The following is a 27,381-nucleotide window of genomic DNA, read 5'->3' as shown; positions in this document are numbered from 1 at the left end:
CTCCACCTACTTGCGGCATACTGCATGGGGCAATGGGTAAACCAATCTTTCCCACTGGCCTCCTCACCTTTGGTGACCGGACAAAGTCCGTGCACATTGTTCACATATGCCTTAGAATAGTTCCTCTCTCTTCAGCGACAATGCTAGTTCAACATGTGCTTTATTTAATGTAGAATTTTATATTAACCTTAAATATTGGCTATTTTTTGCATGAACTTTAACTGTCTAGTAGATGGTGAATAATTTTACTTCTTTTTAAAGTTGATGGAATGAAATGTTTAAGTGACATTGTAACACTGTAGCTGTCTGCAAGTAAAAGTTCTTGGTTTGGCAGTGATTTAATTTTGTCATAAATAATTATAATAAAAAACGTGGCATAAATGAAAGGCTTTTTGGAACAGCCTTGAATGTGAACAGTCCAGCCCTTTCTTGCCCCCTTGGGGTAAGTTACGGTTGGTGCACGGACATACCCTTCCAATTTCTAAATGTGTTTGTATACAATTTTGGGGGACGGTGACGTAAATTTTCACAGTAACACAGCAACAGCTCACTAATATCACTGGAAATAAGAGGTGACTCCACCACTTAGCAGATAGGAGGTTCTGTCTCGATCTAAAATAAACATTTTAGTGATGTGGTAAGTGTGGAACTCATGGCCCTAGCGGCGCAGGGTGACGCTTTGCAGGTAGGCACACCGGGGTCGGTAAGCGGAGCGCTGTGGGTCGGTAGTGCGACTATTGGATAGTTAGGCTCTCACACTGAGAAGAATCAAAGGAATTTGCACCTGTGCACGTCACTTAACTGTCACACCGGCGCTTGTGACAGCGTGCCACGAGTTGGCACTGTCTGTCCATTTTAGAGATGACCGCAACAGGCATAGTTCAATTCAATTTACATTAAAATTACTATGGCCTGCTGCCCAAGCCATTCTTATAGCTTCAAGGGCCTTGGAATAGGTGGACTTGCACGGGTGTCAGGGTTAGTAGTTGTGGTGATAATAGGAGGGGCAGCACGGCAGGAGCAAGGAATGGTGCAAAGGAAGTGGCCGCCTGACGTGAGTCAAGGCATATAGTGGCACTAGTGTCAGGTTGTCTGTTGCACTGCCTTGCGGTAAGGTAGCGCAAGCATATGCTGATTCTAGTTTCGCGCACTATTGGGCATCTATGTAGGCGTCACCGCGAGCAGCTCTAGGCCAGGACTTGCTATGCTGCCTTCAGTTGGTGTTGCGGTGTGACCAGGGACATCTTAAAGGTGTTGGGGGCCCGGGGCCAAACATATTGGGAGGGCCCGTGTTCGGAACAGCTCTGGATTGATGATCCATGCCCCCTGCAGCCAGGACACTGACAGTGCACAGGCACACTTGTCCAAATTCCTAATGTGTCCACAGCTAATATCCAGGCATAGCGAGGTATGTTTTCAATTTGGAAACACCAGCAGCACCCCAATATTACTGCAAAAAATTCTTTTACACCCTCCTATGTTCCAAAGGTGAGGTCCTGTTTTGAGCAGAATTTTTTTTTTGATGGATGTTGCATGAAACAAACACATTTCTCTGAACAAAGTCTAAGTCTGCCTTCAATTGGCGTTGCGGTGCGCCTTTCTTGGCGGTAATTGGACAGAGTGCCCGGGGTGGGGCTAATTCATTTATTTAGCTTTCTTGGCTGCAGTCCAGAGTTTTCATTTTCCGTTAGATTCAGGTATAGCACGCCACCAGCCAAGGTGGCATGACCACAGATGATGCAAAGGCAGGTAAAGAAAGCACGCCACCAGCCAAGGTCGCATGATCACAGATGATGCGTAGGCAGGTAAAGGAAGCACGCCACCAGCCAAGGTCGCATGACCACAGATGATGCAAAGGCAGGTAAAGAAAGCACCGGATTTGAGGTTCCCTCTGATAGCATGCGCCTTTGCACCGCGGGGAGCTGCACAGTGATATGCCTCTTCTAGGTCACCAGGCATTCTGTTAATGATTATCGATTCTCAGATGGAAGGGACAGGTTGCCTGGTATCGGTTACGTCTCTACAATGCCCCAGACAAACTACGTCTATGGTTTCGTCTGGCCATGGCTAGGTTCACACACATTTTACCTGTTTTACAGGGGGGTATGGTTGATTTCCATTGATTGGTGGTGTTGCTTAGTGTAATGGTCCCTTTTGCGGTTGAGATTGCTATCCATCGAAGGCGTTGTTCAGGGGTGGATCCTTCAGCGGTGCCTCGTGAGTGACTCGCGCAGGAGTTTGGGGTGCCTTTTCTTTGGAGTTGTGATGTTAGGGTAAACCTGGTGTCTTGCTTGGCACCTGGGTGGCGTGCGCCGTGAGAAGTCTGTTTCGTATTGTTGCATTGAATGAAGATTTCGCCGCTGGGCCAGCAAGGTCCTTTGGCCACCAGGAGTTATGCATGTGGCCCTTCTCAATGTCCATTGATGAATGTGCTACCGATGACAAATGGTAAAATGGTTTTCGGTTCTGGCCGGGGCTCGGCAAGTATGGTTTCATCTTCCTCACCCAACACTTGAGCATTACCGGCCTAGAACCCAAGTATACTCCACGGGGCTCTGGTCACACCAAAGTGGGCCAAGATCACACTAAGCACAGGCTGAGAGTGCGGTGTCAGTCATATATGGCGAATTATGAGAAACATGCCAGAGGTAGCGAAGAGGACATCACAGACTTGGGCAGTGAGAATAGCATGGTTCATCTTTTGTCCCTATTTAGGCAAAAGATGCGGACAGGCTCTGTTTTGCTAAGAATAGTTATTTTGTCCTCGCATGTGCCTCTTTCGCTGTACAACGAGGTACATTTTGTCTCCAACGCAGGGATTGTGCGACGCTATTCCGTTTCCAAAGGGCTCCCGCTTTCGGTACCTGGCTCACGTGCAGGTGACCTGTCTGGCTGTTGCGGAAGTTGATTAGTGGAATGGTCCCAATTGCGGGTAAGCTCACTACTCTTCGCAGGGAGACTATTCATGCTTGTTCAACACATAAGGTGACAGTCCCACCAGGTCTGAATGGAGGCATGTTCAATATGCTACGCAGCGAAGCCGGAATTGTGACTTCAGTTACCTTATGCAACTAACAAGCATTGTTAAAGCCAATGGTACTGGCGTGTTGTAGGTGTACTGTGGTTTTGTAGTAGTTACACAGCGGCAATGTCAGAAGCCACTAATTAACAGCCTGCCTTTGCCACCGGTTTCCTGCCGAATGGTGGAAAAGTATAATTTTACACTTACTCAGGAAATTTCAACGCAGAGAGAGGCACTTAGAAAATAATGACTGCATTGTGCAATTGGCTACGAGGGCCTTCATGGGGAACACCTGCGGGCACCTTATAGAATCGGGTACCATGTTCATGACGTGGGCATTCGGCTGCAGCCAAGGGCAGGTATCCGGTCGCTTCAGTTAAGATATATTCACCCGCAAGTTAACCAGGGCAGCAGGCTGGTGGTAGTTGTCAGCTACCAAGTGTACTGTGGCGCAGTAAAGTTTGGTTAAGTTTGGTTAACACTGCGTTAGTGCCAAAGGGCGACAGGGTATCATAGACCTTTTGGTGTCCCAATATTCAGGAAAGGGCAGGTTTTTGCACAGTATGTCCCCCCCTGGCTCCCACAGACTTGTCCACTCTCTGGTTATCCTTCTAGGGGCTTAAACCAGAGACTAGAAGGGGCACCTTCTGCGACCGGTGTCCCAAATATGTTGATAGTCAAAATCAGCGACTGCATGCCCCGTGGGCACGCGCCCTTCACATAAACACAGGGACGCAACCAGTAGGGTAGCAAGTGGCAGAATCCAGTATATCGGTTGAATATTGTGTCCCTCTGGCCTACAGCTGTCTGGAGCCGGTCTCATTGAGGGGTACGCCCCGGTGGTAATTGTGTGCTTCTTAAGGTTCTTATTACCAATACGGCTTGTGGCAGCACACCACGCGGATTGTTTAAGGGTCATCCTGGGCTGCATTTACTCAGCGCAGTAGGAGCGTTACAGCTGGGTGGAGCCAGTCCCATTTAGTGGTACACCCGGGGGAAATTGGAGTGCTCGTTAGGTTCCCATGACCGAGGCAGTGTGTGGCATCTTCCACATCAAGTGTTCGGCACTGGATTACAGACAGTGCGCCCTGTATCGAATCGGACAGATTCTCTGAGCGGGATGCCTAGGGGGCTTCACCAGAGGGAGCTGAGCGTTCGAAATTCCCGCAAGGAATAAGGGATGCAGGGCAAGTGCTGGAGGGCAGCCGTGCTCATTGTCTCATACGCCTGTTATGAACATCCCTGTGCGCATGGATTTAGCAAGTAAAGGGACCGTGCCAGGGTTAAGAATTATCCCCCTCGCCTGAATAGCCTAAGCTGGCAAGCGGGGGTTGGAGCGGTCTCCTAACATGTGAGCTGCTGTCCCAGAGATGCGAGTCACATGTGTCCAGTCACACACGGTGCTAGATGGGTGGCTGCCAGTGTGATCAGCAAACAGGTGGGGCATCGTGAGCCAGGGTGTCTGAAACTGTCCCCCCTGAGTGAGACGGGGCTGAGTCATGTGACGCAGTGGAACTTTGCGGCGTGAGGTGTTTAGTGCTTGGCACAACTTCACAGGCATAAAGGGCGTTTTTGTTTCTTCAGACACTAGTTGACCCAAGCTAACATCTAGGGCTACTGGGATATAGATGGGGTATCGATAACCAGTAGGGATGTTCCCTTTCATCTAGATTTGCGGGAGGCTCTAGACAGGAGAGATAGCGGGCAAGACTATAGCTATTTTGGTGGGGGGCTCTGGCGGCGACGGTGGCCGCCTCCAGAGCTGTGGCGGAGTTACAGGGCGATCTGGAAGCAATTGGGTACCGAAGGGTACCTCTGCACGGCACCATAGGGGATGCCAGAGCCAGAGCCCAGGAGCCTCATGGGAGGTTCCTGGAAAACTGTGTCGGCGCCCCGTTAGTCCTTCGGGCGGTTGTGGACCTGAACAACCGGGGACTTGCCTTGCTACGCTCCGTCCTGAAAGGGGCGTGAGTAATAAGGGACCGTGATCCGGGAAGAGGATCACCGAAGGGGCAGCACAGATGGTGTTCGCCCCAGTGCTGCTTGGCTCATCAGGCGGGCAGGCGGCCCAGATGGTTGCCTGCCCTTGGATCGCCCGTAAGATAACCCACCATATTACATAACGGTGTATGTAATAAACCTGCAGCAGTTTTTTACCCAAACAAAATTTGTGTGGTGTGTTTTATTTATGCGTAGAACATGCATGCTATTGTGGGGGGGTGGGGAGTGTTGCCTCCTGCTGGTGCTATTGCACCCACATGACTGGTTGGCACCTTCTGAATTAGTGAAGAGCCTAAAACACTGAAGCGGGTGCCCCACAGCTGTTTGCCCAGAAGAAGCTGTGTTGTGGAGAGGACAAAAGACAGCAGTGTAGCAAAAGCCTTAAGTACAACAACCAGCAGAGCCCCTTTCTGAGGCATTGTTGGAGGCATCCAGCGGGCCTGCATCCATTACAGATGTGTAAGCAGCTGTGGGAGCCATTGCAGTAAGTGCTCGCCCGTCTGAGCTATCTCGTCAGGTAAAAACATGCACATACAAACTAGTGGCATATTCTATAATAGACGCACCGTGAGTGGCACACGGGTGACCACATCCCCTCTTCCCCTAAGATCTGATTCAAATGCAGACTTCAAGATGAAACGCCTTTGTCAGATAGGAGGAGATCACACAGCCCTGATTTGTCCCCCCCCCCCCCCTCGCCTCCTTGGCATTCTGGTACTTATAGTCCTGCATCTCACACAGGCCCGGCTCCAGGAATTTTTATTTGGGTGGGCCAAGGGTGCATTTGGGTGGGCCACTGCGGGCTTGATTTGTCGCATATATGTCTGGGTAGGCCTGCTTCAGGGCCCTCCTTTATCTCTCCTTAGTCTTACAAGGCCCAGTAAAACGCACTCTTTTCCAAATCTCTTTCTAAATATTATCACTCTCAAAAAGTGTTTTTTCTATGTATGTTCCTTTGATGGGAAAAGGAGGTTTCTGAGGTGGGAGTATCAGGCAACTGACACTTCTCGGGCTCCCTCTGTGCGAGCCTTCAGGGAGAATCCCTCTTCATTACTACCTCCACCTGACCCCGGACTCTGGAACGCGCTCCCTTACAGGCTCCCTCTGTACGAACCTTCAGGGAGAATCCCTCTTCATTACTACCTCCACCTGACCCCGGAATCTGGAACGCGCTCCCTTGCAGGCTCCCTCTGTGCGAGCCTTCAGGGAGAATCCCTCTTCATTACTACCTCCACCTGACCCCGGACTCTGGAACGCGCTCCCTTACAGGCTCCCTCTGTACGAGCCTTCAGGGAGAATCCCTCTTCATTACTACCTTCACCTGACCCCGGACTCTGCAACGCACTCCCTTACGGGCTTGATTATCCACTACTCCTCTCCAGTGCACCTTATCTCACAGTTGACCTTGGGCCTCAGCCCCATATCAGGCACCATCGGGCTCAACTTTCATTTTTCCCAGTAAAAACATTAGTAAAATCACCTTCAAACTTAAAACATTGAATATAGCAGTAAATATAATTAGCACGCACTTTAAAGTATGTTCCACAGTAGCCCTTATGAGCCGACTGCTAATTAAATAAACAAAAACAGAAAGGCCATGACAGGGCCGGGTTTAGAGCTGATGTGAAAGTCTTTTTTGGCGCCACACCAATAACCTCTTTCTCCGTAAATACCTTTACTACCACCTTCCAACAGTGCCCCTCATCCCTCCATGGCCCCCACTATTGACCTCTTCCTCGGATTCCCTCACTGCCACACGCCACAAGTGCCCCTCATCTCCCCATAGCTCCTCCCCCTCGTGACCTCCTCCTCAGATTCCCTCACTGCCACCCTCCACCAGTGCCCCTCGTCTCTCTCTAGCTCCCCCCTCCACCCCGTGACCTCTTCCTCAGATTCCCTCACTGCCACCCTCCAACAGTGCCCCTCTTCGCTCCATAGCCCCCCCACTACCTCCTCCTCAGATTCCCTCACTGCCACCCTCCAACAGTGCCCCTCATCTTTACGTAGCCCCTCTCTCATATACATTTAATTTGTTGTATAGCGTAACTCATATCAGTGTAGTGTGTGTCAGTACTTTACACCACGCACACATTATACAGAGACAATGAATCATACAAGTATATAAATCAGTCTACAGGGAATGTCACATAAGCCAATGAGGATTACAAGGTGCATGAATCACATGTCATCCATACTGGTGGGCAGTATATTTTAAGAGGGTTTGGTCTGGGGAAACACAACCTTAGGATTTAAAGAGTAATCCATGGGGATCTGCTTTACTGATAAAAATGTATATCTGCTCAAACATACTCATGTTAGCAACATTAGAATAATGAAAGACTGGGGAAGTTCTAACTATATCCCAAAACAAAACAAGCATTTACAATGCAATGGTCTCGGCATTGTTAAAGTTAGAGCTATTGGCATTGCTCATGACATTATTTTTGTTTATGTTTTTGTTTTTAAAACATATAAAGAAACAGCATTGTTATTTACAATGTCAATAGCTTAATCACTCTCAAATGCGAGACCTATTGCATTTGCACCCACACACACAGCCACACACACAAAGCCACCCACACACACAGAGCCACCCACACAGAGCCACTCACATAGAGCAACCCACAGACAAATAGAGCCACCCACAGAGCCACCTACACACACACACACACAATTATTAAAAGGTGTTTATGATGGCGTGACAATCGTCTGCTCTAAATACACAAACACAACCGGTATAGCCATTCGCCGCAAAGCACGGATACACATTAGGCTTTTTATTATCTTTAATAAAGTTTTATTTTCTTACAGCCTCACAAGCACGCACAAGAAACAAACACAAACTTCAACAAACACACATTTCTGCATATGAGTGCACCTTAGTTGGCATAAGGAACCGTGCTCAACGCTTAAACGCATTTCTATATCCAAAATAATCCTAACACAATAGTTAACACAACCACAACGCATGCGTGCATTTCGCAGCACACATAACGGCATAACACTGACACCACACACACACCGGTAAATGTGAACCGGTGGTTGCAGGTGGCACTCACCGGCACTCATTTTTTAGGAGAAAACCTTATTTTTCCTCAGCATACCTTTATCCAAAGAAGAGAGAGAGAATTATACACAAGCATTTGCAATGCAATAGGTCTTGCATTTACGCGAGTTTGAGCTATTGACATTGCAAATGACAATGCCTTTTTAATTTTTGTTTTTGTTTTTAAAACATAAATAAAAGGCTTTGTCATTTACAATGCCAATAGCTTAAACTTGTGTAAATGCTTGTTTGTAGTAGCAACTGGTGACACTGGATATCCTCAGGAAAATAGACTGAACAGATGTCTCACTTTACTTTTGTGTGTAAGTACATAGCCCACATACAATTTTCACATAGAAGTCCGGCCAGCATAATTCAACTAAGAAAATGACATTTATTTCACGAGGAAAAAAAATATACAATGCTGCCTACTTCTAACTGCTATCGAACAGCATCGCATGTTACAAGGGACACTTGACAGCAATGGGCATATTCAATCAACTTCCTTACTCCTTTACTGCATTGTTTCTCTCTTTTTTTTTGCCCTTCTTCAGTTGCCTCCATCCTTGCTTCTTCCCTTTCCAGCTCTCTCTCCTTCTGTCTTCCGTCCCATCTCTCTCCCTACTGCTTTTTTCTGTCCCTTCTCTCTGGACGCCCTTCTCTCTTCTGCCTCCAGTCGTTAACTAGTGAGGCGGTGGCCACCATCCCCTCCCTGCGGCTGCCACTCAAGCTGCCAGTCTTGCTTGATCGCCTTCAGGTGTTGTATTGGTTGTGGAAGGGGCGGGTGCTGATGCAAGGGACTCCCAGTGGGCTCTTGGGGGGGGGGGCAATCTGGTATCTGCCCTCTCGGACTGAGCTGAGGAAATAAGCCATCTGTCAGAGAAGCAGAGGCCCCTGACTGCTGCCTCTGCCTACAAGCAGGGAGGTGGGTACTTCCTAGAAAACTCTCTAAAAGCAACCGTGGGCGAAGGAAAACCTGGACTGGATTCTGTGCCGGTTGTGACTTGGGGATGAGGTAACGGACTGGATTTTGTTCCACCGTAACCTCTTTGTAAGAGTTCACTGGCGAAAAATGCTACGTCACCCGGAATGAACTGTTGGTAAAAGTATTTTTAATTACACAAACCTTGCCTTAGGGGGTTACAATGGACCAAGCCTAGTCACATGTTTTTTGCCCAAGACACAAGGAAATCAAACGATTTGCTTGACAGGCGCTGCGATCTCTTGCCTCTATGAAAACTATACCCGCGCCCCCAGTGCCCTGTCATAATATCCGCAACCCCCCGTGCTCGCGAGTCCCCCTGTCTTCACTCGCTGTGCTGCTGCCAAGCTGTTGAAGTAGTCAACTGTATACTTGCCGGTCAGAGAGGGCCTGGGCAAAGCCGGCTTGGCACCGCACCGCCCACTCGCTCGGAAGTTACTTAGCAGTGCGAAAGCCGGCGGTGGCCAGGCCAAAAGAGTGTAGGGGCAGGGCAGGGTCCAGGGGGTGGGATGGAGCATGGGGGGACACTCTGGGGGATCAGAGGGCGAGAGATGAGCACCGGCCATGGAGGCACGGACTGCTAGGGGGCGGCACAGAGCACACCGACATGGCTACGGGAGAAGACCGACTCTCGGGACTCTAGACGCGACGACGAGAAAAAAAAAGAAAAATGACGCAGCGGCATTTTCGGATTCGGAGGCGTTATTTTGTTAATGTTGTTTGCCTCATATTTGTCGTGGACCACAACTCAAAATATGGTAAATTACTACATTCAATATCACGGAAGGCGGCACTCGCGTCGCCTTTCGTACTGCTTGTTAAAACATGACGGCCTTTCCCTCCTTGCAAAAATCACGACTGAATTATTAGCACCGCCCAACCACCAAACCCTCCCCTCGCCCCTTCCTTACAAGACAATAAACCGCCTTTAACACCAGCCAGCGTGCGGCAGCGGCAATTGTGAGGCCTGCAACTCGTGCGGAGTCTCACAGTATCCCACACTTTCAGAGACAATACAGCTGCCGCACATGCGAGGAGCCTCGTTTTAAAAACCTCACATGTCTGGGCAATCATCTGTGTAACTAACATGACACCAGCTCCTTTGATTCCCGCGCGCAACTCGTGATGCGTGGACGCTCGCGGCTCGTGTTTCAAGACACAGGGTCACCGTCAGCTGATTCGTCAGTTCGCCTTCGCTATTTCTCGCTGCTGCTTCTGAGGTTATTCACAGCAGCGTGCGGGGCCGCCGGCAACAGAATCAGCACAATTTGGGGACGCTTTTTTTTCTGTGTTGGAAATAGAAATATTCTGCTGCCTACCCGTGATAATGTCTATTTCTGTCGCTGTTACGGTGACTCTTGAAAAGAACGCTTTAAATTAACAGCAGACATCTCACGCGATGAAGTGCAATTAGTAAAAGCGATAGCGTGTGTGCGCGGGAGCAACGCCGGGGCACCACCGCCTTTCTCCGAGGCACAGCAAAAATGCCTCGGAGAAAGGGAGCCTCATTTTCGGATTTGGGGGCGTGTTTTGCTGTTGTCTCCTCCCTGAGACTTCTCGCAAAAAACACGCCCCCCGATCCGAAAAGGACGGGGCTTCAACGGAGTGACTGGACCTCTTCTCCAGTGGCTGGCCAGCATTTAAGAGGCCAGCCAATGGAGAACAGGAGAGAAGAGGGGCGGGTGCAAGCCCCTCTTCTCAAAGTCACTCCAACTCATTAAATCTCGGAGCGAGACTGCGCAAGCGCAGCCTTTCGCAGCCGAGACCTAAAAAGCGAAGTTCTAACTATACCATTCATGTTTGTCTGCAGCTCTTTGATGACAGTTCATAGGTCACTGCCCTATGTTAGGATTGTAACTTCTGAACTGCAAGTAGCACAAGGATCTCTGTGACAATGACAGTAACCCACTGAGCTTTCCCCATAAAATACAGTTCATCTGCATTTAAAAGCTACTAACAGACAAATGATTGCTCTCCAGCGGATCATTCATCACCAGCGTTATCTGGGCATCTTTTTATTGTCCTATTGTTGTCCTGCATCGCCCGTGATAATAACATCTGTTTAAATGAAGCACACACGAAGTATGTGTCCTGCGGGGCCTGTGCAGATTTATAAAAGAAAAACAAATAGTGACACATTCTCTTACCTACTCCATTAGTCAAACTTTGTGTCACAGCCTGACGTGATAAGCTGCTGCAGGGGTCAGGAAAGGTGAATAGGAATAAACAAACTTATTTTCTCCTGCACTGCATAGAAAAAGAAATATCCACGCAGCAGAACAGTAGGCAAAGGTGACCGCGGCCAAAGAAAGTATTTGTCCCTTTCGCCATGTGGAGATGAAGGGGTGAAAAAATAAACAAAGCCTCATTCACATGTAAATGGTCTTTTAAAGACCTGTGAAGTACTCGGGTGCGGCTGCGATAATCTCAAAAACTGTCTGTGTGTTTGTGCGTGCCGGTAAACTGTCTCGGCCGGGGCAGACACACACCACCTGTGCTCTGCGCGCCTGCCTTCAAGCCCTCACTGCGAGGGCCAAGGCTCCTGTTTGAAGGTGGGCCAGGCTCCTGTTTGGGTGGGCCAGGCTCATGTTTGGGTGGGCCTGGCCCACCCGGCCCACCGCTAGAACCGGGCCTGATCTCACATGACAAAAACAAACTCTACAAGCAAAGCACTGAAAAGATAAACTCATAATAACCTTCCCAGCGCCTGCCGTTCCCTCCGTTCTAGGGCCCCGCCTGCCCAGAGGTGTAAGGTTCAAGGACCCGCCGGTACTTCCGGGTACGGTAACCTGTCTGCCCGTGCCTCGGGTCACGCCCTGCCTCGCCCACTCCCTTGCCAACACTTGGGTTTATTTTCTCAGGAGCGGCCAGGGAGGGTGATGCTTACCGGGAGCGGCAGAGAGGAAGGATCAAGGCACCGGCGCTGGCTCCTGCGGGGGGGGAGCTGCAGGTACCGACCGGAACCGAACCGGGGGCCTGGCGAGAAGCCGAGGAAGAGGTACTGCGCGCAGCGCTCCCACCGGTGGCGTAACGAAACTTAAGGGGGCCTCCCTGCAAAGTGAAAGGAGAGGAGGGACCCCTTTCAGACGTACTCGGGACTTCGCAGGCCGGTGTACTGTGCTGAGTAGCCCCTTGTAGCTCGCCCCCACCCCCTGCAGGGGCTGCGGGGGCTTGTGTTACGCTACTGTCCCCCGCCCATGCTTCCTGGGGCCGAGAGGTTGGGTGGAGAGGGTGGAGCACTCAAAGCCCAGACAACAAGCTGCCCTCCTGGTTCCTGCCCGCCCCCACTGTGAGGGAGAGGGAAGGGGGGCAGGCATAAGGTGTGAGGGGGGCGCTGCACGGACATTTCACCTGGCCCTCCGCCCCAACACATTCACGTACCCTCGCCAGAAAAGCGCGTTAACACCCCTTCAGGGGTAACAAGCGCTATATGAATGCAAACCTTTCTCCCCCTTCCATCCCTCCACTATCCTTCTGAATCCAAATAAGTGACTAATAGCCACCACTCAAATTACTTTCATATTTCACCATACTAATCCACCACTAATCCTTTATAGGTTTCCGGAGTAGCGTGTTACTGCCCCTAAAAACAAAAAAAAAAGGCGCTTCAACACTCCATCAGGGGTAACAAGCGCTATATAAATACTAATCTTTTTTCTCTTCTATCCTTCAGAATCCAAATAAGTGACTAATATCAACCACTTTAATTACTTTCATATTTCATTACACTAATTCAACACTAATCCTTTATGGGTCCCACAGTAGCGTGCTACTCGCCAAAAAAGCGCTTCAATGCCTCGTCAGGGGTAGTAAGCGCTATATAAATGCAATTACAATACAATACAATAGGAGCATGGCAGAGGCGTACCTGGCACAATGACGGTTGGGACTGGTGTTTCCTGATAATCATAGAGTTTATCTAACTGAAACAAGCATTGGAAAAGTCAATAAGTCACTTTTTAAATTTTTTTTGCCTATTGCGTTAGCAAAAGCTTTTTGCTGCTATTGTGCAACACCATAAAAAACAAGCATTTGCAGTGCAATAGGTCTCGCATTAATTAAGTTTGAGCTATTGCCATTGCTAAATATTGCAACACCAATTGCAACAAAGGTCTATAAATTGTAGGCCAAAAAAATGTGTATTTATTTTTGTAGCAATGGTGGCATGCTGCGCTTTAGATGAATATGTTTAAAAGTAAAGTGCGCCTTACTGCGATTGCTACAGTAGTTAATTGTGGATGCGTTAACAATTGATGTGTGCACTGATGGCTGGTGGTGTTAGTGAAAGGATCTGAAAAGAACTGGACACTCACAATGAGGGCCTGGATGTATTACATTTTGTGAATGCCATAAACCACATGTGTGCTGGTGGGTACAAAAGGCACAAGTGGCCTATTATGAACTGGTCTGGAATTCTGGGTGGGTACTGGCATGTACTTGAGAAATATTTTCAAGAAACTAGCCATGATGGTAAATACATCTTAATACGGAGTTTAGTTCCACAGTTTTCTCATTGATAAGCACTTTAAGCAAAAAGTGTTTTTATTAACTAAATCAAGGGTACACAGTCAAAGTATTGACCGTGTAAGTGTGAAAGCCTGAGCTGGCCCCTTCGGATAGAAACTCATTACCTGATAATCACCTGGATATGTCATCAGTGGATGCGTATCACACTGAGCAACCTTGACTTCATGATTCTCTCCTAGCATAGAGCAGAGTGAGTTGACAGCACTAGGCGCTCACCACTGAAAGAAGAATGAACCAGTCTAAAATTACATGGATGGCTCTAGTCGATAGGCAATTGAATAAAACTCGTGTTTTCCAGACAGTAGGAGGCAGGAGTGTTCTTTACTGAACAGATTTTAGAATCAGATCGCGCAGGGTTGTTCGCTTCAATCTAAAAGGAGTAATTGGAGATATCTAAAGCTGAAAATCATGAATAAAATATCCCAGCGTCTATGGCACATCTTGCAGACATTTTTCCTGTCATTGTTGAAAACAGCTTGTTGGCAAAAGACACTTCTCCCTTCATTACGTCGCAACGCTGTCACTTTAAATGCCACGTGCCAACTCTGGAAGAGATGAAAAGTTCCATTAAATGTTTTCCTCAGCAAACTTCCACGCTATTGAAGCATTTAGTGATGAGCGAAGGAGGACGTAACCTTTGTTTCAGAAAACTTTTCATGGCAATTAAAGCTAAGACATAGCTTACAAGTAAAGAAAACAAATGTTTAGCTGCTGCAGAAACGTTTTCGTTCAAACGATAACTTTAACTGTCAAGCCTTTCTCGCTGAGCACGGTGGCTGGCAAAGCCAAACAGTGGCTGAATCATTCCTGGCTGACTTGAAATTCATTCAATGGAGTTGAAAGGTTGTGGAAGTGTCGAACGTTATGGAAAGTGAGGGAAAGCTGTTTAGGAGCTATGACATTTCAGTTCTTCAAGGATCTACTATGGAATATCGAAAGTAACAACATCCCGGTAGACGAATATTGAATACAGGATATAACAAGAGGCACTGAAGCTGACGAGGAGGGAGTGGGAGGGGGGAGTGGGGGCGGGCACAGTGGTGCGGGCCTCAGTTGTAAAAGGCAGGGAGAGGGTGAGATTGAGAAAGGGAAAGATAGGGATCAAAGGAAACAAGGACGACACCTAGCTAGACAATAACAAGCAAGAAGGGGGTGGCAAATGGTGTGCACTTTGATGTCCTCAGTGGCCACGCGGCTCACTGAGGACATCAAAGCGGCCGTGAAAGTGATCAGGCAGTGCTTTTCAGGCTGCCAAATGGTGCGCGCGCCCGGCGCACATGCACTGTATTTGGAGGCCTGAAAAGCCACTGTTTGCACTTCCAAAACTCGCTTACTATAAGTCTCGCCAGAGCAGCGCTAAAGCGCTGTCTCAGACGAGACCTAAAAAGAGAGATAAAAGAGCGTGATGACGAACCTGCTGCTGCCGACGTCTGCATCACCCTAGGCGCACACCTTCAGTTTTTTTCTTCCATTTATTGACATTAGTTGAAAGCCGCCACAAGTTGCACAGGTTACAATAATCAACATGTTCACGAGGTGGATGGACCGACCCCTCCTATCATTTCAACATTAACAATATTTCTGTAGCGGGTCATATAATGACATGAAAGGTATAGCCGAAGATAATGAGAGAGAAAGGAATAGGATGTCAACTGGAAGGGGCACAACGCGCCCTGTCATGCTGGGAATTGGCCAATGTGTATATCACAAAATAAATGGAAGCAGACGGTAACTTTTGAAACCCTCCGGCTGGGGCTATTTGCAGCGACGTGGAAGTGCGGTAATGTGGGGAACAGGAGGATGCCGTAAACATGGGGAATACAGGCTAATGGTGGTACCAAGGGGGAAAAGAGTGGGGTGATTTGTGGGCCCCTGCGCATCCCACCCTGGGGATCGCAGGATCTCCCGTTGATGTCCAGTGAGCAAATGTGTGTAAAGGAATGGAGCTCAGAGCGGTACAACCCAGTCAGCCGCTTGGATCACCATTGGAGGTACTATAACCTGGGGGGGGGGTTGGCAGATTCAACTTGTCGAGCAGCTTCAGAACATAGGTGTACCACATTGTAGTTTCTCCCGCCCCCCCTTGCAACCTAGGATCATATATCATGGCGTCCACTTCTGCCAGAGCCCATTTATGAGTCACCGAAGCCAGCACTCAATCGTGGGAGGATGAGGGGCCTTCAAACCAAGGGCAATTCATCACTTAAAAAGGACCAACGTCAGCTCAACTAGCTCCAAGTAGTGTTTGGTACGCTTAATTTGTTTTGTGATACCAAAAAAACAAAGGAGCGGGGCTAAAGGCAACTGGACATCAATCACCGTCGACCCATGTTCCATCAACTGGGTTCATGTGCGCATCATCGGCATTAGTGCCAATCATCAGCTCAACACTTAGGAAAATCAAGCCTTTCCTACCTCCTGAGGACATCCAGTCAGCGGTCCAATCCGCTCACAATTGGAGTATGGTTTGGTGACCCTAGCTGGGCGTCCTAAGACTAGGTTAACTCCGCTCAGAGCTTCTCTGAAAGCCTCTGCCAGACTCAGCACGTGCTCCAGAAAGCATGATCAAATTACACCTGACTTAATTCAACTTAACTGGCTTTCCATTGAAGCAAGGATCCGCTTCAAGATAGCCTGCCTGACACACAAAGCTGTTCACTTCAACACCCCGTGTACTTAGCAAAAAAACTTGAGCTCTCCGGTTCTAGTCGTAACTTAAGAAGCTCTACTACTAAAACCTCCTAAATTCCACAAAAAAGAACTTACATCTGTGCCTTCTCAGGGCTGGCTCCAAGAATTTGGAATGCTCTTCCACCGCCGGATATCAGAGGCAACTCCTCGACTGCTTCATTTAAAAAAACAGGTCAAATGGCTACTCTTGAATGAACTTCATCAGCAATAGCCTCCATGACATTTGCAAGTCACTTCCTTCTCCTGCTTGACAATCGTTTTATATTGTGTTTCAAAATGTATTTTGTTGTCCTTTTGACATAGTTCTCTGCTAAAACTTCACGGCGCCTGCTAGTAGGGCTGTTATCGGTTGACCACTTTTTACATCTTCTTCCCTTTGCACCCCCGTGTACTTTTTATGTTTCAGGTAGCTCTTATATCTCCTTATTGTATTGTACTACTGCTGTTTCCTCATGTCAACGTTAGTTATATTGTACAGCGCTCTGATACCCGCCTGGGTCTTGTTCGAGCTTTATAAAACTTTTCAAATAATTAAACGTCTGGCATTCCCAAAGGTTATGAATAAATGTAGTATCTATCGGACCACATCTCGTGCATGCGGGGACACCACCTGAAACTTTTTGTACAGGCGGTGTGGTGTAAGGTAGGTTTGATGTAAGTAATTGAATTGGGTGAATTTTTGATTTTTTTTTTATTGTGCATAGAAAGGGTTACAAGCACGGGCCTACAACCGCCAGGGCCGGCCGCTAGTAGTTAAAGTGGTCAAGCAGATCAGAAAACAATGACTGGCCCACAGGGGCTCCGCAATATCACAGTAGATCAGACTGCACATAAGGGAAATCAGGATACACACTTTTAATATAAATAACAACAAAAATAAAGAAATACAAAAAGCAAGGCGAAACGACTTGAAACGGGGCGCCGAACCACAGCCGGGGGAGTCCACACCCAACCACCCGAGGGCGGTCAATAAAAGAAGGCCTGAGAGGGAGGAGGGGGCCACGGGAGAACCAAATCTGTACTCCGAAGTACGAGATATACAAGGAACCCTCAAGGATCAGGGGGATGAGGCAACCCCAGACGTATCCACCAGGGGGGGAGCACAGATAGACCCGCGATACACGTTCCACTGCCCCCAAATTCCACCCCAAGCCCCCGGTTTACCACGAGCCACATACACAGTTTTCTCCCTGAACATGCACCAGTCCATGTTCTCCTTCCATACGGACACGGTGGGAGGCCGTTGGGAACCCCAAAGCTGCGCTATATCTCTCTTTGCGATCATGTTCCCCAAGGCCGCCCACCGAGCCTGAGCCGCATTATAGTCATTGGGCTCCCATACATTCAGAACACAGCGACGCACCTCCGGCAGCAGTGCGACCCCGGTGACTCGTCTCATAATATCATGAACCTGGCGCCAATATTCCGCCACCTCGCGGCATTCCCATAGGATGTGGAGAAAAGTGGCACTGAGCCAGCAGCCACGCTTACAGAGTCCGTCGTCAGAAAACCCCATCGAGACCAAGCGGGGGCCGTCACATATACACGATGGAGAATCTTAAGCTGGACCAGGCGGAGACGGGCTGGGATGGCCACCTCCTTAGGGGATGACAGTGCAGTCTGCCAGTCCTCGTCGTCTAGCTCCACCCCATCTCCCGTCCATGCCTCCCGAAGACGCACCAAGAGGTCAGCCCGATTGTTTATCAGTTTTTTGTAGATCAGGGAGATAGTACTGTCGGGGACGTGACCATCGAGTATGCGGTCCTCGAGAGGCGAAGAAGCAGGGACCGTGGTCCCCTCCCCAAAGACCGAGAGCAGGGCGTGCCGAACCTGTACATAACGGAAGAACTCTCTTTCACTAAGCTCGTGCTCGCTCTGGAGCGCCGCAAAGGATTTAACCGCACCTTTAACCCATAGGTCCCCCACTCTGCTGATGCCGATCGTGTCCCAGTGCTCGAAGCCTTTCGTTGTCCATAGGCTTCCCAAGCGTTCTGAGGCGAATAAAGGAGTGGCACACGTTAAACGCTCACTCCAGCCCATCGCTACGTTCGCCGCCTTCCACACACGTACCGCAATCCTAGTAGGGCCCGTAAGGGTCCTACCAGCGGATCGAGAGTAAAGCGCTCTGTTATAGTTACCGCCGGGAAGCAGGAATTTATCCATCTCATATGCCTGGTTCAAACCAGGAGCGTACGTAGCATGGTTAATGGCAGACAGCTGGGAGGCCCAGTAGTACCGTCTAATATCAGGAAGCGCGATGCCCCCGTCATACCAGGGAAGAGTCAGCTTGGCCAAAGCGATACGCGATCGCCCGTCCCAAACCAGTCTCCTCTGCAAACTCTCCACTTCCCTAAAGTAGTCCGCCGGAATGACATCGAAGGAGTTCTGGAGTGCATAAAGAAATCTGGGAAGGGACATCATTTTAAACAGTGCCGCGCGACCAAGTGGAGACAAGGGCAGCTTACACCACCGAGCCGTATCTGCCCTCAAACGCCGGAGTGGAGACAGGAGATTCTGCTCATAGCGGACCGCCGGATCCAACGAAACGTACACCCCCAGGTATTTAAAGCCGGACTGAGATATTTGGAGCAGAAGCCGAGGCGGCAAGAGAGGGAGGCCACCAGAGATAAGATACACACAAGATTTGGACCAATTAATTATCAGACCCGAGTTTTTCCCGAAGGAAGTAAGGATATCAAAGAGAACATTGAGCGACTTCTGCGGTGAGGTGAGATACAAGAGAATATCATCCGCGTACAATGAGACCCGATCCTCGAAGCCCAGGGCCCACCGGAGCCCCCTAATCGAGGGCTCCCAACGGAGCCAGGCAGCGAGCGGTTCCAGGGCGAGAGCAAAGAGCAGCGGGGACAACGGGCACCCCTGCCTAGTTCCCCTCCCGAGAGCGAAAGGCCGAGAAACCCGCCCATTGACAACAACCTGAGCCATTGGTCCAGCATAAAGGAGCTTCACCCAGCTAAGGAATCCCTCCCCAAAACCAAACTTCGCCAAGACGGCCCAAAGGAATGGCCACTCAATGGTATCAAAGGCCATCGTGGCGTCTAAGGAAACCAATATGGCCGGTTCAGCGAAGTACTCCGCCCTAGCGAGGACGCCGTGCAGACGCCGTAAGTTGAGAGCGGTATTACGATGTGGGATGAAGCCGCATTGATCCGGATGTATCAAGTCACATATAACGCTCAGCAGGCGATTAGCGAGGACCTTAGCAAGGATTTTGGGTTCGGCATTTAGTAGGGAGATAGGCCTATATGAGGCACAGCGGTCACGTGGCTTACCCTCCTTGGGAATCACCACTATAGTAGCCAGACGCTGGTCGTCGGGAAGGGAACCCCTCTCGAGCGATTCCTGAAACATATGACGGAGGAAAGGCGCGATTTTATCCGGGCGTAACTTATATAGTTCAATCGGCAGGCCGTTGGGGCCCATAGCCTTGCCCGAACGGAGGGAGCGAATCGCAGTAGCAATCTCTTCGACAGACAAAGGGGCATCCATCAGCTCGCGGTCCTCGACGGATAAGCCGGGCAGGGCAATATCCCGCAGCAGAAGACGAGAGTCGTCCTCATCTCTATCAGACACCGGGGAGTACACTGCCCGGAGGTGGTCAGCAAAACACTCCACAATCTCACCAGGCTCAGTCGCACACACTCCATCCGAAACCCGAAGCTCCGGGACCACACGATTCACTCTCTCCTTCTTGTCCAACCAGGCAATCAGCTTACCCGCCTTGTCTCCGGCGTCATACAACCTACCCTGCTGCTCCCTATACATGGTCTTGGCAGCGTCAGTAATGAGAGACTTATATTCAAACTGCTTCAGGCTGAGGGCGTGCAGCCCATCCGGAGTGACACCCGCCTCCAAGGCTGCCTCCAGCCCCGATATTTCAGTCTCCAGCGTCACCACCGCCTCTCTCTTAACCCTCTTAGCCTCCACTATCTGGGACAGGGCATGCCCGCGGAGCACTGCTTTAAAAGCTTCCCACAGGGACACCGAGGACAACACCGACCCCTCATTCTCAAGAAAATATTGATCAATCGACTTAATCAGGCTATCACGGATCTTGGGGTCTCGCAGGTACCAAGGGTTAATAGGAGCGATCCGCCCAGCGGACCGCGACCCAGTGTCAAAAAGCAACCACAGTGGGGAGTGATCAGAGATACCCCGGGCCAGGTGTTTGACCTCTCGAATCCGAGTAGCCTGGGCTGCGGGCATAAGGAAATAATCCAATATGGAGAGACTCCCATGGGCCCCAGAGTGAAAGGTGTACTGACACTGTGTCGGATGCATTAACCTCCAACAGTCCACCAGACCAAAGGTCTCCAGGAGTCCGCCGAGCCACGCCCGGGCAGCAGGGAGGGCCCTGGGCGGATGACGATCCAGGTCACCCGAGACAACCGAATTAAAGTCCCCACCCATAAGCAAAAGACTGTCAGGATGCCCAAGCAACATACGACCCAAGTCTGAGAAGGTGGAGTTCTGGAGGCCCGGGGGAACATAGACCGAGATCAAGGAAAGGGACTGCCCCTCCCACCTCCCAGTCAGAGCCACATAGCGCCCTCTATCGTCTAGGACCACCCTGGTGATCTCCAACGGAAGTGAAGCTCGCAGGAGAATGCCTAGCCCTCTCGAACCAGTGGTGAAACCAGAGTGGGCCACGAGTCGGTATCCCCCCCTGTTCATGGCATGACAAACATTACCAACCAGATGCGTCTCCTGTAAGAACACCACATCAGGAGTCAGACGACGCAAATATTGCAGCACAACACCCCGTTTGATACGGTCCCCCAATCCATTGACGTTCCAAGACATCAATCTCAACCCGTCCCCCCCCATCCCCTCCAGTAGATCAAGGGTCCCCTAGCAAATAGCGCAACACCCGAGACTGAACCATAGCCGATACTTCGCCTTGAAAACAAAAAACACAAATCCAAACAACCCCACCCTCCCACCAACCCCCCCCCCAAATCCAGAATTGGGTGAATTTTAAACTGACATTGCGTGAGACTCTCTTCACCCGATCTTACTTAAGATTTTGTAGTCAATGTGCAACATTGACAACGGGTGATAAGAGCTCACCTCAAGGGGGTCTCTACCCTGTTTTGGGAGCACCACAATGAGGGTCTTGCGCATGGAGCTGGGTAAAACACCCCAGTGGTGTGCCTCTCGGTAGTTGTCCATTTTGAAAAACAACAGGTCCTTCAAGAACAATGCAACATGCGATAAATATAGACCAGAGTCGGCTCTATATCATTTATACAATGCCCAGCCGGGCATTGAAGTTTTAATGATCAATTAGAATTAATTTCTGACATAAAATTAGAATGTAGAGTGGGACACAGTCCTGTGTCCTTACAAACTAAACAGAAAGTGCAGACAATCAAACACAAAAAACATACATCAGGCTGAAGAATGAAGCTTATAGCCAGTACAAATACAAGGGCAAGCTTTCTTAAAGGTACAACAACATGCACAATTTTTAACAAGTGCGTTTAAGATGCATGTTTGTACATTGGGTCGACGACGTTTCGATCTATTCAACCAATACATAGATCATCATCAGGACTAGAAGGAGTAAAAAGCCTGAATTTACAATTCCTGTACAATTAGAAGGGGAAAAAATAAGAGAGAAAGGAAAGGTAAGTTAAAACCTAATAATACTGTGAGAAAAACTGTCAGTAACCATGCACTCCATGCCATACGTGAGAGACACATCTGGCGGCTGGTTGTTGAGGCGAAGTTAAGGTATGGCTGGTGAAGTGAACCGAATGAACGAATCTTGCACATACGCTCAAGGCTGAATTGGACAAGTGCAATGGACTGGGATGGTGCGTGGTGGAGTGTAGGTGAATCGCCAGAAGGTTAACGGTGAAGTGGTACATGAACACAATAGCGAAAAGGTCAAGAGGACGTGAAGACTAACGGTGAGCCGGTCGCGTCGTGACTGGGAACGAAGGAAAGGCGGAAAACTAACCCAAAAGGAACCGAATCGCTCCTAGAGTAGGTTGCACTGGAGTCCAAGTGAGGAGTTGCTTGCATGGGTCAGCCAGGATAATACCAGTGGTTCAGCTAACCCTAGGACGGAAAACAATTAGAACCCGAAAGGGTAACCAGGGAAGGGAAGGGCGGAGTGAAGGAATGTACGCTCACCAGTAGTACGATGCAACAGGTTGCGGGAATTTCAAAGAACGACCAACTTCCCAGCAAAACGGCCTGCGAATCCAAGGTCCGCCTGTGGAAAACCATACCGCGGGAGTTAAGGGTGAGGGGAGCAAGGTCGTCGAGAACGAGCACAGTAGCGCGCCAGTATGACACTTACCAGCATCCAGGGGAACGCACAATCGCCAGTTGGTAGTGACCGACTTGGCTGGAGGGTAAAAGAAGGATTCAGGAGTCACGTGATAACGGACCCGGGTCATGTGACAGGAAGTGCCGGCCGTGCTGGGACGTGATTGCGTGAGTGAATAGATGGCGGCCATGTTGGGTCAGTGTAACTTGAAGAAGGTGAATACGGAAACAGAGCGTGGATCAGTTAAAACAATACGACGATCAGTTAAACCAGTATCGTAATTTCAACAATTGTCAAAGGCATAAAACAAGGGGTTATACAGAATTCCCATAATTTGCAGAGGGGTCTAAATAAGAGAGAGCCAATCTTCATTTCTGTTTAAACCATTGCGAATTGTGTCAAGTTGAATGATAAGCTTCAGTTCTTCTTTGTTCAGCATTTGTGCCAGATCACCACCTCTTGGTGGTAGCTTGATGATTCGCAGAACAGTCCATTTGATCTCATTGTCCTGGTGATTAGCCTGATTAAAATGTTCTACCAGTGGTGCATTAGGGACATTACAGCGAATCCTGCTGCGGTGTTGACCAATCCTTGTTTTAATCTTCTGGGTAGTCTGCCCAATATAGTTTTTCTTGCATGGGCACTGGATCAAATAAATCACATTACATGTGTTGCAATTCGAGAAACCATTAGAATTAATGACAATGTCACCGAACGAAAAGGATTTGCCTTCTAACGTCAGATCACACAAATTACAGTTACCACATTTTGCATGCCCCACCAGTGGTGTGAGACCCCAATATGAATTAAGTGTTGTGGGAGGTGTTTTTTTGGGAATTGCTGCTCGCACAAGGTGGTCTTTTAAATTGCGATTTTTGCGGAAGGCAAATAATGGTTTCTCCAGATTAAGGCTGCCTGCATTCAGTATAGGCCAGTGTTTAAGGACAGATTTTCGCACCTGGTTTGAGATGACAGAGAAGGTGGTGACACATACAATTCTTTTGGTTTCTTTTTTGGGGTTGGGTGTGAGCAATGTTTCCCTAGGGCAATACCAAGCCCGTTTCTGGGCGTTGCGAACAAGACGTTTGGGGTAACCTCTAGTTTTAAGTTTTTCAGAGAGGACTGAGGCCTCGGTGAAATAATTCTCTTTAGAAAAGCAATTACGCCGAATGCGCAAAAATTGTGAGTATGGTAGAGAGTCCCTCAAGGCTCTGGGGTGATTACTCTCATAACGGAGCAGAGTATTTCGTTCGGTAGGCTTCCTGTAGAGTTTGGTTAGGAGCTCACCTTCAGAGTGGTATATGGTCAAATCAAGGAAGGGAATGGATGTGGAGTCACTGGAGAGTGTGAACTTGAGGCCTAGACAGTTGTTGTTAAGCCAATGCTGGAAATTAGACAGTGAGTCAGTATTATTGTGCCAGATGAGAAAGACATCGTCTATATATCGACGCCATACTTTGACGCCTGATATAAAGGGATTAGTGGGTGACAGAATAGTGGTAGTTTCAATACAGTCCATGCATAAAATGGCCAAGTTTGGGGCAAAAATAGCGCCCATCGACGTGCCCTTAACCTGTTGGAAAAATATGTCATCAAAACAGAAGAAATTCCTAGTGAGGCAAATTTCAAGTAATTTCATGATGAATAACGTGGGGACTCCATGCGGTCTCGGTCTAGAGTCAAGAGTTTGTTGAATAACTCGGTAGTTGTCCATCATGTTAGGAGCTAGAGTGGCTCCGAAAGTAGCATAATGCTCCATGGGGAGCCCGTCTGTACCTGGGACCTTGACGCGCGCCTTCTAGCGGACTGCTAGATCGATCTCCTGTATCTGGAGAGACTACTCCAAGTCAAACAACTGCTGCAGGGTCAAGCGAGAAAGTGCCACCGCTTGCAGGTAATTCCGCACCTACGTTGAGGAGGGTTCCTGGGGAAAGAGTACAGCTGCTTGTAATACTGAGTGAATACTTCATTAATGTTTGCCTGATTATTTCTCATGTGACCTACGCTATCACGTATGGCGCCCACTAGAGTCCTGGGGGTCTCCGATCACAGTAACCACGCCAACGTTCTAGGTGTACACATTCATGATGTACGCACATGCATGCGTCACAGCGCATACACACAGGTTTTTTCGTGTGTGTTTTTTTATTTTTTATTTACCAATCCAAAGTTGCGGATGCCACATGGATGGGTAAATAATAAAAGAAAGCAATACTTCTAGGAATGTGGGGTAGCCCAGTAGGAAATAGTAGCCGCAGGGCCTGTGTTAGAGTCGGGGATCTCTGGTTGGCGCAAGGTTGCCCTTGTGTCAAGCAGGAACCCTCTCCTCCACGTCAGGGCGCAGGATAACCCCTCGCGAATGACCCTTGCTCACCCTCTAGGTGCGTGGCGTGAGCAGCCAAGGCGATTCCTCAGGCGTTGTTGGTTAAGCACTTACAATCGTACACACAGTAAATACATCAATCCCCCCCAGAAACGGACACCAGGCTTGGATATATATAAAAATACGCTTCTTTATGTAAAAATAGGTATATATCTCAGCAGACTTATCACAAGACCAATAACGTTTTCGCTATGCCACCAGGTTGTAAAGCAGGCAAATGTTCGTTGTTCGTAGCTTCAAATGGATACTGTGTAGTCTCTTGCAAATGTTACTTGTGGTTCCAGTACTCACAGAGATCGGCTCCTGCGAACGGGGAAATAAGGCGTTGCGGGCCCCGAGCCCGATACTGGAACTTCTTTCGTGATGTGGAGAGTCGGCACAGGTCGGTGCGACTCTCGGCTTAAGAAGTGTTCTTGGGTCCTCAATCAGCAGGTGTGGGCCCGTAGGCAGGCGCGGCCAGCGACCCTTTAGCACGGCGGTGCAGGAGGGTCTCCACAGCGGGGGCGGCGCGGCCTGAGATGTCCGGGGATAGCGAAGCGGGGTCGCAGGGCACGGTCAGTGCAGCTGGGTGACCCGGCGTAGATCACAGTCGTCGGACGGCTTCCGGCGGGAGGGGTGATAGCGCGGTCAGCGCGCTCCAGTAGCAGGCGGTGACAGGGATGCAGGCGGCCTGGCCCGGGAACAGAGAGCGGCTCGGGACGGAGCGGGGCTCTCACGGGTTGGAGGCAGGCGAGCTTCTGAGTGTCACGGCCCTAGGAGGGGCGATGAGGGGCGCAGTCTCTTTTCCAGCGGGATGCCCACACGGCTCGAATTGGAGGATGAGCAAGAAGCACAGAGAACCCACTGGTCCTGGGGTTCTGTTCAGGGGGCAAGCTCAGATCAAGCCCTTGGAGAATGTTCAAGCACAAAGTAGCAAAGTCTTTTCAGTAAGTCTCTTCCTCTCCTTTCTCAGCAAGGCAAGCAGCAGGCCAGCTCCTCCAGCGTCTTCTTCTCCTTCTAGTCGGGCAGAGGTTCTTTGTGGTAAACAGGATTCTGATTTCTTAGGAGCCAGGCTCCTACTTTTATACCATGATTCTTTTGTTCTTTAGCGCCAGGGGGCCTAGGCCTGGCTCAGTCCTGTTCTGGAGCACTTTGTTATGGTGAGTCTGCTCTTTCCTTTCAGCAGCAGGGCAGAGACATCAGCCGCCCCACAGGGGGCGGCGCCGGCTTTGTGGTGGCAGAGCACAGGTCTATTCAAGAGTCAAGGTGTACTCCTCCCACCCATCCAGGTGTCACCTCGCTACCCACCACCTGGCAGCCAACCTGTCTCTGGGGATTCCCCAACCCTGCTCCTTACTGTTGCCAGGCAGAACACATACACACAGCAGAGGCGGACTGAATGGCCAGGTCAGTAAATACTAACCTTCTAAAAGTAGTATTTACAAACCCAGGATATTAAAATAAACTTGACTACAAGAAGTATTTTATTATCCTGAATTCAGGCATACTAAACTTGACACTTCTACCATGCTCCTTGAGTCCACTGGGGTCACAGCGTTGGCGTGATCCCGGCAGCCCATTCTGGCCTATGGAGAGCAGGTAGCCTTCAATAGTGAAGAACGAAAATGGCTGTAATTCACTACTAAGACATGCCACACACATCAGGGCATGTCCTACCTTATGCCTACAATGCACCCTGCCCTTGGGCCTACCGGAGGGGTGGCTAATATGTAGGTAAGGGAAGGTTTAGGGACTGGCAAGTGGGGGCACTTGCGCAGTCAGCGCGACGGTCCCGGACCGCGCACAGGGTCTGCGGTGGCAGACCCTAGACACACTTTACAAGGCCGCTTCCGTGGGTGGCGCAACCAGTGCTGCAAGCCCACCAGCAGCATTGGCATTCACAAGCCCTGGCACCCCTGGTGCACTTTACTGGGGACTGACAGTGAATCCAATAAACCAATCATGGACATCAATTACAGGTATACTTTACCCCGGGAGCACTTGCACTGCGGCACGGATTAGCCGTGGCGCAGTGCCCTGAGCGGACAACACCAGCAAAACAATCGAGGCACACCATCAAAAAGTGGAAGGGAAACTCACGCCAAGGTGCCAGGTCTAACACGTGTCCCCTCCAGCTGAAATGTGGGGGGAACTACCCTTGCCCAGGGGGTTCCTCGTCACTAAGGCGGAAATACCTGGACAGACCGTCAGCGTTGGCGTGATCTGTACCAGGACGGTGTTCCACCGTAAAGTCCATACCCTGTAGGGAGATGGACCACCTCAACAGCTTCGGGTTCTCACCCCTCATTTGCATCAACCATCTGAGGGGCCTGTGGTCCGTCTGAACCCGGAAGTGAGACCCAAACAAGTAGGGTCTTAGCTTCTTCAGCGCCCAGACCACAGCAAATGCTTCTCGCTCAATTGCACTCCACCTACTTTCCCGTGGAAG

General features: G+C 49.6%; 1 protein-coding gene across 2 annotated transcripts in view; it reads left to right on the top strand.

Moving 5' to 3' along the window:
* LOC146782964 (phospholipid scramblase 1-like) overlaps positions 1 to 27,381 on the top strand; it is a 125,988-nt gene that overhangs the window by 12,598 nt on the left and 86,009 nt on the right. The window contains exon 1 of one of the 2 annotated variants that reach the window (XM_085639891.1): positions 11,923 to 12,049. The exons of the other annotated variant lie outside the window; for it this stretch is intronic. The gene's annotated coding sequence lies outside the window, so the exon portion shown is untranslated. Of the gene's footprint in view, positions 1 to 11,922; positions 12,050 to 27,381 lie in introns of those variants that run through there. 2 annotated transcript variants of the gene reach the window in all.

Source organism: Triturus cristatus, chromosome 12 (assembly GCF_964204655.1).
Source record: "Triturus cristatus chromosome 12, aTriCri1.1, whole genome shotgun sequence".
In the NCBI taxonomy this organism is placed as follows: Eukaryota; Metazoa; Chordata; class Amphibia; order Caudata; family Salamandridae; genus Triturus; species Triturus cristatus.
The sequence above is the reverse complement of the archived record's forward strand: the minus strand, read 5'-3'. Positions and strand labels throughout refer to the sequence as shown.